This window comes from Triturus cristatus, chromosome 12 (assembly GCF_964204655.1).
Source record: "Triturus cristatus chromosome 12, aTriCri1.1, whole genome shotgun sequence".
In the NCBI taxonomy this organism is placed as follows: Eukaryota; Metazoa; Chordata; class Amphibia; order Caudata; family Salamandridae; genus Triturus; species Triturus cristatus.
Window position 1 is genome coordinate 386,254,994 of NC_140595.1, and position 12,309 is coordinate 386,267,302.

Below are 12,309 nucleotides of genomic sequence, written 5' to 3' on the forward strand. Positions count from 1 at the left end.
CACAAACCCTTGTTTTAGGACAATCAAGGTTTTAATTCGCTGAGTCAGACTAAAAGTGTCCCCTAACTTGACCCAGACCCAAATATTTGTGTATAGAAGGATAATCAAATTGAAATATTTTTGCGGGATTCTCCATCCCGCTAGCTTTTTTCCATAATATAGATCATGAAACTGAATCAATGCTGCTTTTAGGTCAACAAAACAAATGTATAGATTTTACTTGGTCAGGAAAGCACTTTAGCACTGGATAGCAGTGGCAAAAACAACGGGTTCAGAAAACAATAAGGTGAAGGTAAATAGTTTGGGGATGACCCTGCAGAAAGGGCCACATCCAACATTACATACAAGTGTCAAATGTAAATTAAAACTATAACAACATATTTAACTATATTATTAAAATATTTTCAGACAATGACAGGAAGAGCAAGATTCATCACAGAAGGGCAAACAGTTCCTCTCCCACATGGTCTACACTTGCAGCCAAGAAGCACAAGCACCAAATTTGTGAATTGGAAATGTAAAAAATATTACTCTAATACTTGCTATGGGAGGGCTTCTACAAGAAATGCTGCTGTTAACAGTGTGAGAGAACACAACCACTCCCCTCAAATGTCACTGAAATTGTAGTAAGACATGTACTACAAGATTTAAGAGCCAAGCTGTACCGCTGCCCTGATTACAATGCGACTGCCTTCACGGCGGTTGCAATATGTATATTTTCTATTGGGGCTGCAGCACATGCCCCAAAAGAAAATAAACACTTTAAAAACATCCCTGCACCGTGTGGCAGACACCATGCCGTGCCTGAAACATAGTACAGGGATGGATGGGGGAACCAGGCCCCATAGAGGCGGGCCAGGGTCGTCACCTTCAGCCTGCCTTTTCATGGTGGGCAGGTCGAAAGGGACACTATAATCCCTACGGTGGAGCCTGAGCAGGCACCGCCCTTATTGTAGGGATTACTAACCCTCTGACGCACCAACAGGCTCCTTGAGCCTGTCAGAAGCACTGCGGACAGTCCCACCACCCGATGCCTCTGCCTGCCGCATCGTTAGGGGCAGATGTTGGTGGATCCGACATCGACAAGCAGTCGGTGTCGGACCCATTGACATCGCAATGAGCACCTAAGAATGATAGAAATAGACAACAGAAATTCCCTTAATGGTAAAAAATTGCAGCTAACTGAAAACAAAAAAGACTGTCTGCCTGTAGAAAACAATCGGAATTTACAGAAAAATCGTTAAAGATTTTATTAAAATGTTTTAAAATGTTCTAAGAAATATAAAAAATGTAAATAAATGTTTATTGAAAACATAAAAATGTATAAAAATTATACAAAAAATAATGCACAAAAAACAAATATAATAATATAGTATTTTCTATACTTAACAAGTATATTAAAGGTTTAGAAAAAAAGTGTTTTGAACAAATGAATATGTTTGAAAATAATAGTTCCATATTTGCAAAAATGTAGTAAAAATGTAAAATAGCAATGTTTAAAAACATACATAACAGATTTTGTATTTCATTTAAAAAATGCTTCAAATATTGGTTAAAATAATATTTTTGTACTTGTAAAAAATGTTTTCAAAAAATGTGAACATATAAATACAAGGATACATAAAAATAAAATGATTAACTGTGTCATGTACTTTTCTTTGCAAAAAATTAGACTAATAATATTAATAGTGTTTGTGAAAAATGAAATACTTAAATGTTTTCATCTAATACAATTTGATAAAAAAAGAAAGTTACAAAGTAGAACTCCTACAAAACAAAATTACTATTCCCACTCCAGGCAGCAAAGATGTTTGACACTAAAGGGTTAACATTTCGGGCCTGCTTATGAGTACGGCAGTCTCAAGACCGCCGTATCCACAGTGGTGGTTCGACCGATGCCTCCTCAGCAGTACGTCCACCTGATTACGAGGTTGACGATCGGACCGCCACAAGCCTGGTGCAGGACAGCTGCTACCACCATGATCCTGAATCCCGACTGGGTTGTGGTGGAGAAAGTGGCAGTCTCTGGCGGTGGTGCTGATGTCGGCACCGCTGTGCAGATTACAACCTGCCTTACAACTGGCCTTTTATGGTGGGACCCCACCATAAAAATGTTGGCAGAAAGGGGGACGAGACAGTGCCACAGAGCATAGTAGTCGATGAGGACGTGTTTGGAGGGCACATGTCATGTTCCCCTCATCTTGCACTGTCATGTGCACACTGTTTGCCATTCACAACATGGTGCATGGTACACAGTGCACTGACATGCAAGAGGCGGTGCCACGGTGGCGGCATGTGCTGCAGGCTCTCTATGTGGCAAAGCATGCTGCTGCTGTGACCCGCTGCCGCAACAACACCAGCCCGGCATTTAACCTGTGATGCGGTGGTTGGGCAGCGTACTCCCAACCACCACAATGGTGGTCCAGTGGTTGGACCACAAAACTTGCAATCTTGCCCTTAGAATTCCCACACCAATCTAAGCTATTTACACTGAAGGAGTGACATTTTTTCTTCCCATTCAAGCCATTTAGAGGAAATTGTTGAACACGAAAGGGGTAACGTGTACTATTTCCACTCCAATGTAAGATATTTAGGGAAAGGTATTGAGCACTAAAGGGGTGACATTGAATATGCCCACTCTAATCTAAGCCAGTTTGGGGAAGGTGTTTGACACTAAAGCAGTGACATTTAATAGTCTCACTCCAATCTAAGCCATTTAGGGGAAAGTGTTGGACACTGCCCTATTCGCCACCACTGATGACATCCGCTCCCTCCTCGACCAGGTCCAAATGGCAGCCCTCATCCTTCTGGACCTCTCTGCTGCGTTTGACACAGTCTCCCACCGCACACTAGTCACCAGGCTCCCACCAGTATCCGTGGTAAACTCCTGGACTGGGTATGCTCATTTCTCACAGGCAGAACTCAGAGAGTCAGACTCTGGCCTTACCTCTGAGAACCTACAGAGATTAGATGTGGAGTGCCCCAGGGATCCTCCCTCAGCCTCACCCTCTTCAACATCTACATGGCCCCCCTTGCAACCATCATCAGAAACCACGGGCTCGGTATCGTCTCCCATGCCAACAACACCCAGCTCATCCTCTCCCTCACCAAAGAGCCCAACATCACTAGGCACAACTTCTATGAAGGGATGAAAGCTGTTGCCACCTGGATGAAGAACAGCTGCCTGAAACTCAACTCCAAGAAAACAAGCGTCCTCATCCTTGGTTCCACCCCCTCTGCATGGGACAACACCTAGTGGCCCCGCCCATGGAAACCCCCCACCCGACAGACTGCGCACGGAACCTCAGCATCATACTTGACTCATCGCTCACGATGAACCACCAGATCAACGCCCTAACCTTGGCCTGCTTCAACAACCTCCTCTGATTGAGTAACACTAAAGAGGTAACATTTACTAGTTCCATTGCAATCTAATTGACCTTTTTAACATAAATAACAGTAAAAATAACACACAATATAAATATAAAGTTTATAATCATGTATGTTTTTGTAAATTGATTATTACTTTGTTTAAGGAAACATATTAATTAATAATAGATATAATACATACAATCAACACAATAAATAATAATGTAAAAGAACTAAACAACATATATTGCATTATTAATTATTTTCAAAAATATCCAAATATGTTTTCAAATATTATATTTTAATTTCAAATTATTCTAATAAATGAAGAATAATTCTTTTAAAAATTGCAACGTATAAAAAATTACTATTTATTAAACAATATTATACTTCATTCTAAAAACATATATTAATATTCACAGAAAAACTTCACAAACAAATTAATACAAATAAATTTCAAAAATCTCCCTGCCCTTTTTCCTTATAAGTCCAAAATCCCACTCCGATAACATAACAAAATATATCAAATGTAATATTTTCATCTAAACACTACTTAAATAAATATTTATAGGATTTACAAAGTAAACTAATTATTAATTAATTATTAAGACAAAAATTAACATACAACGCTAATTTGCTACAAAAAGAATTACATTTCTCATGAAAACGATATTTAAGAAAACAATATTTTTACCATGATATTAAAAACAACACTTAAAACAATATTCTTAACTTCGATATTTCTGTACACAATATTTTTGACATCACAATATTTGTGGCACAATATTTTTGCAACACAATATTTTTTTTGGCAATATTTTGTCCAAACACCAAAAGGAGAGAAAATGGCTATTGGGCTGTACCGGGCCTTTCATAGTGAGCATGTTAGTGTATACAAAATAAACAAATACATCGTAATGGTAATTATCACTAACACCTGTAGAAAAGTCTTACTTATTGTAGCAAATTCACCTTTTCTGCATGGTCACCCTACATTCTTTATCTGTTGCTGGACTCTAATTTTACTGCAATTAGGGTGCAATGCATTGTGACACTGTCATTGTGTTCTGGTCGTAAAACTATAGTATTAAAATTGGTTTAATAATTCTTTTTTAGGGTTGGGGAGTTTTATATAGCGCATATAGACCCGAAGGTATCAGAGTGCTGTACATGAGCACCAGTTGTGTCACAGATGGATGCATTCATTTTCTGATTAGGCACGGGGAGATTAAGTGATTTGCCCAGAATCACAGGAAGTTGAGTGTCCCTGTCGAGACTCAAACCCGGCTCTCCAGCTTTCTATGTTAAGCTAAACTTTTTGGGATGAACCTGAGTTATACAGGGAGGTCGGGAGCACTTTGGGTTTGGCTCCTGACACACTCCGTTCGGGAAACTGGCTCTTTTGTGTTGCTCTTCTCGTTACTCAGAGGATGGGCTTATTCTCCTCGGCCAGACATTTCCATTTAGCCAAGGAATACTCCTTCTCCCCTCTCAGCAGACAGGCAGTCTCCCAGGCTTGTGGCAGACCCAGACCGAAAGCTTCTTCAGCAAGGTATGCAGTTCAAGTAATGTCTCCTAATGTCCAGGAGACTGGGACCAGTGATATAAGTCCTGAATCACAGCAGCTCTATGAGTCCTCTGCAGAGGAACCCTATGTTTGGTCAGTGAAGCAGGTTGGAACTGGAACCAAGCGGAGGGCTGGGTCTTAATAGGGGATGTGGATCCACTTTCTATAGTGTAGTTCAGGAACTAGTTTAGAGTTGTTCCTTTTCATACCTTCATTATCTATGGCAGTGGCAGACAATGCTTTGCATAAAGAATATGGCTCTCACAGCAGGTCATTAAGACGCTGGCTCTAAACACAAGTGCTTATAACACAAGCACAATGAGTGGAAGCTCTACATCTGGCTGCCATCATTCTTGATGTATAGCCCACTTGACTTTGATCTATTTTATCTAATCCTATCCGCAACACTGGCACCTTTATTATTAATCTCAAGACCATCTGAGGCTGCCAGGGCCCTGCATAGAAACTTCTTTCACTCTAACAAACAAAGGGGTATATTCACAAGGAGTTATCATTGCATTAGCAGCACTTTTCTGCCGCTAATGCGGCGATATTTTTTATCGCCCTATTACCACGCTGTTGCTAACAGCCGTTAGCGACAGTTTTTAGGCACAAACGTCCATTGTAAAGATCGCTACTTCTGTTAGTGATAATTATATGCAGGAGAGGCGTTCCCGTGCAAAAACAGCCGCAAACACCACTACTCCTTATTCACAAGGGGATCATTGAAACTCTGAAGATCAAAAAAACTGTCTCTAACTGCAGTTAGAAAATAGCTGGTCTTAAAAATGGGGATAACACTTGGGGCCACATCTCAGCAGGTTTTGGTGCTGGACAGCGCTGCAAGCAATGTTGTAGCGCTGCCGTGCGACAAAACTACAGTACAAGAATGCGCACCATCAATAGGATAGTGCGCATTCCTGGCCCCAGTCATGAAAAGTGTTGCAGTGCTGCAACAAGACAGCGTTGCAACACTTCTCACTACACCCTTCTTGCGACAGCATGGATGCACTGTATTCACTAGACAGCTCTCCATGATGCAAGTAATGACAGATACGTCAGGATTCCTGACGTATCTGTCTGCTCTAAAGTCACGCATTGCTACAGTCGTGTCACAACCATGACGCAACTCCAGCAATGCATGGGGCCAGCCTATCCCTGTGGCACTGCGTCACCCTCGCGCCTGCCATCAAGCAGGTGGAAGGTACTGATGCACTGCCATTCATGAAGGGTGCCCAAATGTCGGCACTGTTCGAGATCCATCGTTGGTGGTTGCGGGCTGCAGTGTCATCATTTGGAAGCATTGGTGGAGTGTTGGTGCGGGGGGAGTTAACAAGACATTCTTCGGTGGCCTTGATCCAGCTGCGAGGGGGTGCGATGATGGCGGTGGCGTCCGGTGGCAAGGTGAAGACGTGATGTTACCAATGATGGTCGGTCCAGGAGAGTCCGGTGTTGTGGCTGTAGTTGAAGTTCCCGCTAGCGGGGGTGATGTACTCAACCATGTGTCCTGCTATGTGGCTTGTTGAGGTGACTTGCTGCTTGCGTCTGATGTAGGGGACCTTCCCCAGGTGGGGGTGGTGTCCTGGTCACTCGGGTTGTCCAGGTGGACCTTGAGTTCACCAAGTAGGATGTCGTTGGTGGATGGGAACCCTGGGGTGCAATCAGGTCTACAATGGTATTGGAGAATGGGGGGCCATGGCTCGGGGCCCTGCACATGAGGGTGTCACAGAGGATGTGCTTGGGCTTGGGCTTGGTCCAGATCTGGGAGTTGAAGTGGTCCATGGTCACCTTTGGGTCATTAGAGTGCGTGGTCAGTCGGAGTGTGCTTCTGTAGGTAATGGCAAAGCCTCCTCCTTGATGGTCGGGGTGCTCTTTGCGGGTGATACTGCAGCCATCAGTGATGCGGATTGCGATGTCTGGTCCGAAGCAGAGGTTGGTCCTGGCAGGTGAGGTGGCATCCAGGGTTGATGGCGAGGAGGTTGCTGGCATTGTAGCGGTGGAGTGTCTAAGAGGAAGGCTACTTGGTTCTGAGCGTGGTCTAGGGGCAGACGGGTGCAAACGGCATAGCCTATGGGTTGCCTTTGGCACGGGAGGTGACCATTACAATGCAGGCAGTACATTGTTAACAACGCAACTCGGACAACGCAGGTGCCTTTACATCGCATTTGCTTGCAATGCATTGTGAGGTCAGTAATGGGGTGATTTTAAAGTTTTACGGGTGGGTATGGGTTTCGGATGTAAAATATGGGAAGTGGGGATGTTTTGGGGTAAAATATGGAAATTGGGATTTGATTTGGGTTAAAATATGGATATTGGGGTGTGCATTTGGATCAAATTTGATTTTTGGGTGTTTTATGGGGGCTCAAAAAGGAATTCCAGGGTTCACGGTTGGGTTTGGGGTGCAAAAGTTAGTTTTGGGTTTCACTCACGGAAGTGGAAATATTGATATTAATGTCTCCACTATGCAACACCTACTCTACTGTTGCAATGTGCCTAGTATTAGTATGCATTGGAATGGAATGCAATGTTATGGCATGTCGCAACCACGTATGTGCCTTTGGCACACGAGTGGTACGACCACTGTGCATGAGCGCACAGCAACACCATTGAGAAGTGCTGGGGCGGGGGGCTGGACAGCTGTGAGGTGGTAAATGCAGGAAAGAACACTGGATGGGGTGTGGACGCGGGGATGTGTGTGTGAGTGGGTGTTGTAAATATTTTAATAAGGGAAGTCTTACCTAAAAGCCGGGTCCTGTGTCTTCATTGCTCCTGCTCTCCTGGGTCTGCTTCCAAGAACAGGAAGTAGGCAGCCAGGTTCCATCCCCTGAGCCAATAACAACGTTGCAATGCGGCGGTGGGATTAGTAATTGGCAACGGGACAAGGCATGGAGCCAGAGGCTGAAGTGGTGGGCATGTTCTCCATGCAGGCTGTAATGCAGCCTGCATTACAAACAGGGAAGTGCGCATGACTGTTTGGGCGGCCTGAGTGGGCCGACCAAACAGTCATTGCACACTTGAGTGGGCATGCCAATCCGCCCATGCCTTGCCCATGCTTGGAGCACTCCTACCCACCCTCCCACCCGCAAAGGAAACAGCACGGTTACATCAGTAGGTTATCATCATGTGATGATTGTTCCTCTTCTTCACTGCTTGAAAGCAGTGGGGCGACGCTCTTCCGCCATAGTGGATGAGCTGCCACTGGGGGTGCGTCATCTACGTGTGCTAGGCCTGGGTGACTTGACCCCCAGGCATCTTGTGCTACGCGTCCCACCTTCTCCTTACCTGGACATTGACTCTGTGGTGCAATCCGCTACACTCTCTCCAAATCTGTGACTCAGCCAGCAGGATCCTCAGCCAGGTGGGATTTCACAAGCCTGGGCAGAGCAGCCGTCGCCCAGTCCACTGGTGATCCTCCCGATACAGGTGATGCAGCAGGGCCCCCTTAGGCGTGAAGTTGCAGTGCTTCCGCCACACAAGTTCAGCGCAGCTCAGGGGCCTCACCCTCCACAGCGTATGGCCAGCCTAACATCATCCGGCCTGTGATGCAGAGAGGCGGCACCCACCATTGGTAATCCCCTCCATGCACCCCGGTGTAGTGGTGGATCGTAGTATGCGATGCAGACCTCCCTACATTGGGGCTCAGGAGCGCCTCTACTATTAACAGCTCCAAGGTGCGCAAGGCGGTCTTCTCACACAGGTCAGCAACGGGTCTCCATGCGACCTGCCAGACTTCACCTCCAGGTATGGGCGATCGTCGTGCCTCAATATCTACCACCACGGCTCATCGACTCCACAGCTCCTCCGCATCCTACTCCAGGCTCCAGACGCAGGTCCAGCGAGGCATCCAGGCTCCAGACGCAGGTCCAGCGAGGCATCCAGGCTCCAGATGCAGGTCCAGCAAGCAATCCAGGCTCCAGATGCAGGTCCAACGAGGCATTCAGGCTCCAGACGCAGGTCCAGCCAGGCATCCAGGCTCCAAACGCAGGTCAAGCGAGGCATCCAGGCTCCAGACGCAGGTCCAGCGAGGCATCCAGGCTCTAGACACAGGTCCAGCGAGGCATCCTGGCTCTCATCCTGGTCATCCTGGATGTTGAGTGGCTTGCAGGGGTTGTGTCAGGTTTCGACGTTGATCTGGCGCTCGCCGCGACTTTTGACGCTCCAAGCGTCGCTAGGGAGGTGGTGGGTATGAAACTACAATACCCATCACCCCTAGCGAAACGCGCGAACGCACTTCCTGAGGCGGTACAAAAGCCTCGTACACGGAAGGCCAGGGGCTTGTCAATCAAGTCCCACCTGGCGTTCGGCGAGGTAACGGACCTCGCGTGACCTTTTCCCCGTGTGTACTTTGCCTTGTGAGCCGCGACCTGGCTCTAGCCCACGGATTCCGGCAACGATGACCTTCGCGCTTGTAAGAGCGCCGCCAGGACCCTTGAGACCGTGAGAAACTTTATCGGCGCTTTCTCCCGGTAATTACCAAAGCGTGCCTTCCCTTGGCCCTGCAGCGACCAGAGACCTGGCCAGTGTCTCCATCCGCGTCGAGGACTACCTACCTCCCTCCTATCCTTACCCCCACTTGGAGCCGACTGAAAGGCTCGGAGAGCGCCCGGACGACGCTGCAGACAGTGAGTACATCCTGTGTGCTGTTCCTGCGCTTGGAGCCGCTTGAAAGGCTCGGAGAGCGGCCCCACCTCCACTACGTGGTAACCACGACTGGGAAGGACTCCTTCCACTTCCTCTCCTGTGTCTGCTGGGTTGTGAGTACCTCTGTACTGAGTGAGACTGCATGGGCGATACAGGGAACAGCCTGAGTGAGTGTGCTGGGGATACCACCCCATCTGTAATTGTGTTAATCCTTGAGGTGTGGGTAGGGGTTCCTGTAGCTCAACCTGTTCCTTCTCTCTCAACAGGAGTGGGTGTCCTGAGTGCAGCTTCCGTGTAGTCGCCACAGCCCTTCCCTTGTTATCCCTCTTCCCTCCTTTTCCCCGGGGGTGGTGTTGCTTATAGAGGGGTTCTGAAGTCCTCGTAAGTAATACCGTTCTTGGGGAGAGAGGACTCTAGCGTCGTGGATCGCTCCTGCTGTATCCGGCTTATAAGGTTAGTGAGCATCCGGGTTGCCCGCTGACAGGTTGTTGATGTGTGCTGCACTTGGCCCAGGCTGCTCCATTCTGCATAGTTTTGGTTTTTAAGCCTAAATTCTATTGGATGTGAACTGATAGGCTATTTTTTGCATTAGAGGCAAATAAAACTCACGTTGGGCTGACTAACGTGAGATTTTTTGCCACTAATGGGCCTTTCGGTAGTTTTCGCCCACTAACACCGGATTTCCTATTGCCTTCGCACTGATGTTAGTGGCAGTTCTCACCGCCATTCCCTGATACTATCGCCATGTAGCGATGACTTGTTAATACGCCGCTAATATGGCAATGGTTTTCAGGGTTAGGCAGCGATAAAATAACTGCCGCTAACTGGCGTTTGTGATAGGTATCGCCAGTCCTTGTGAAAATGCCCACTCACCCTACAGTCACCCAAATGGCAGTGTTCAAGAAGTATGAATTAGCAACCCCTTGCTAAGCAGGTCACATTGAATTCATATGGGGTTCCTCGTCACAACCTCTTCTCATTTCAGTGTCTGGGGCTACATCCTCTTGCTCAGGAATGCAGGCAATACTATTTCACTGTCTGGGAGATAGTATGAACAACTTAATCTTGTGCCATTTCAAAAGCAAAGGCAATCCAAAATGAAACCCTCCGGCTTATAGCATACATATACCCTTAACCAATATGGAGTCCTACTAGTAGGCACCATAAGCACAACACATATTTAATACACACTGAAGGATGTCAGTGCAGGATCTGGGCATGACACACAAGTGGAACATTACATGTGCTGACCTATAAGAATCATACTCTCTTTTGGATAACACAAAAAGTATGCTAAGGATTCAAAACCATTATGTTTCCAACACTACTTACCATGCTTGTCTCAGGGACATAGACAGTGGTCTTGAGTCACTAAAGGGGTACACTTTTGATGCTTCCTGCTTAAAGTAAGAATCAGGCTCTAGGAATTAGGGTTACTTTCAGGCCTAGTCATCAGCATGCATGCAAAATTTCGTGGGTGCTGGGCAAAAATAATGTTAGGACGCAGATTCACTTACACGTAGGTAACTTAGAAAAGACAACATTGAAGTGTGCTGTAACAAAAACTCCCAATCAGTGGAGCAAGGGGAAATAGAAAGCAAACACGTTTGAATGAGCACTTTGTAGGTTTGCATGGGCAGCAAGGGAACCATGAGAGAAAATGTATAAAAGTATTGTGACATACCAGCCAAAGAGCAATAAACGAAATGGTGCAGCGCGGCGCTGCAACCAATTCATCTGCACTGCGCTGCATTGCGCTGCATTGCGCTGCATTGTGTCATTTCAAAAAGGCAGAGATGCACCATATTTACAAGAATAAGAAACACTCCCACGTTTTCCCTTATGCTGGCACTAAAAAAGCTGCTTGGCGCCCCCGCAGGCACCCTTTGCACCATGGTGCAAGGGTGTCTGCGTTGCAGGGTTAATTGTGTTTGTGTAGTTAGGGACACTTTCCTGCACAAAAACAATAATTACTGGCATTTTGCTCCTTCTATGTGTGCTGCATAATGCAGCACACATAGAAGGAGCACAAAACTAGGAGAAATAAAAAGTATTTCTCCTCGCTGAGCAACTTTAACACCTCCTTTATAAAGACATTGGGTCTTATTTACAAGCCGCTTACGCCACTTTTGCGTCATTTTTAATATGGGTAAAGTGAGGTACGGGTGGCGCATGGGGCTTGTAAATCTGCCCCATTCGTTTTTGGCAACTGCTTCAGATTTACAGACCCTTGTAAATCTGGAGCAGTGTCAAAAAGCAATGGGTGTTGCTTGAGAATGCCTATAGCCCCACTCATTGCACTCATTGCACGCCCCTTTGCTGCAGAATAATGCAATGAAGGGGGCCATATTTATAAGGCGGCATTAAGCCACACAAAGTGGCTTAGTGCCACCTTGTAAATATGGAGCAGGGCATTGCTCCACCAGAGCTTCGTAAAAAGTGATGTTCTGGTGGCACACTGCCCTTGTAAATATACCCCATAGTTGTTAATTCTGATTATCAAAAAGGAGAACAATAGCATAACACTTAGGGAGAGAAGTTGGCCTAATGGCTAGGGCGGTCGAACTCGAATCTGGGGAACTGGGTTTGAGTCTTGGCAATGACGTTGAACATCCTGTGATTCTGGGCAAATCAATTAATCTCCCCTTGCCTAACAAAAATGAATGTGTCCTCATGTAACACAACTGGTGCTATGTAAAGCGCTCTGATACCCGATTTTGGACAAGTTCGCG